Raw genomic sequence first — 1,955 nt, 5'->3', positions numbered from 1 at the left:
TAACCGTCGGAAATTGATTACATATAAAGATGACAGGCTTTTCCCTTATAATATTAATTATTCATTTTCTACTTTTTCTTCTTCTTCTTCTCATTATTATTATTATTATTATTATTCACATTTTAGATTGCAATATTTGTGTGTATATATATATATATATATATATATATATATATATATATATATATATATAATATTGCGTATTGCTGATAAGGATGCTTGGTTCATATGTGCATGCGTTCAATGGATAAAAATATGTCTTTCATAACTACATGCAAAATGTCTTATCTACTTTATTATGTAGAATATCCTAATTTCGATAATAAGCGAAGTTAAACGGTAACGAACCGTATACCATTATGTCTCCTTCTAATATGCCTTGCTGTTTTCAGGAGATCTGTAGCTATCTTAAGTCATTATGTATGTTCAACTTCGCACTCACGCTCCATCAATGTATTAGATAATAATAGTGCCATGCGTTTCAAGTTTCGTCCTGATGCGTTTTTATAGACACAGCAATAATGTGAAACCTTATCAAACGTTTATCAACATATCGCCTTATCTGTCCCCATGCAAAGCATAATAGCACTTATGTGTGTTAGGTTAGTGCTGACAGGGGAAAATGCTGTTCTATGTTGCATAATAATATCATACATAAACCATGCAATTATGAAACTTTCTGAATTAAAGTTACATGGTTTTCAGTTATAATGTCAATATAACCTTGACAGTCGTTGCGAAAGAAGCCAATGGCTATGATATTTGTATTAATCAATACTGCCATAAATCTATAACCCACGGATGTTATACTCACCTTGAAAGTCAATGTTCAGCAGAAATGTAAATTTGATGATTAATCTATTTCATGGGTAAGGAGTCAGGATCATTGAGGTCAATACGGCAATTAACAAATGCCTCTTGTTGCTTGTAAATAAGTTAACATTTACTCACAATACATTACGCGCACTGCCATGCTGATTACGGAATACGGATAACCAGGTCAGCATTGGAGTATGCACCAAACTATGCTTAAGCCACATTATATCTTATAATCTGTTAAGATTGTTATTCTGTTCATATCAACAACGTACATTCAATAAATAAAATGCATATAACACTTAGGATATGAAACAAATAAAAACTTACTATATAGTCTTTATGTCCTCGAAATTAGGAGAGATTAGTGAAGATATCTGTTTTAGTGTCGGTATAAAAAGTTTTAAAATAACATAATATTTTATTAAACCCATAATGATTATTGCAATTTGCACCTTATATTTCTCTTCCTGGTGTCAGACAAATTAGAATATCAATTTGCAAAACGCTGTGGTCATCTTGTAGTCTCGTTTTTATTCCTAGTCGTTTCTAAAGTCATATATTATGTAATTATCCTGTTTGTCTCTTTTTTCTAAGATTGATTTATTGCTCGTTCTTAGTTTTATACATTCGTTCGTATAGTTTATTATTGCCTCTACTTGTTTACTTACAACTAACAACCATTTATATATGCATTGTCAGTCCGTTTCATGTGTGAATCCCTTGTCATTATAAGACTGATAGGCGAAATCAAAACTAAAAGAATTAGATTATTACTGGCTGTCTCAATAATAACTATTTATAAGATAACTTAACCAGAAAAATCTTAGAATAAATCGTCATGGATTATATGCTGATCATCATTTTATTTTTCAAGCAATAAAATATTCACCATTTATAACTTTTGGTGCATGAATTGTTTTCGCCAGAATATTGGCACAATTATATACATCATAAAGTCTACAAATCATGAGTGAATATTGACAAATATATATGCATCACACAGGCTACAAATCAAGACTGAATATTGATATATGTTTATATTTATAACACAGACTAGAAGTGATGACTGAATATTGATTAATACCTATGCGTCCCATAGGTTACAAGTCATGACTGAAAATAGACAATAAAAAAGG

The sequence above is a fragment of the Sinohyriopsis cumingii genome, chromosome 14, assembly GCF_028554795.1.
Source record: "Sinohyriopsis cumingii isolate HCF-2022 chromosome 14, ASM2855479v2, whole genome shotgun sequence".
NCBI lineage: Eukaryota > Metazoa > Mollusca > Bivalvia > Unionida > Unionidae > Sinohyriopsis > Sinohyriopsis cumingii.
The sequence above is the reverse complement of the archived record's forward strand: the minus strand, read 5'-3'. Positions refer to the sequence as shown.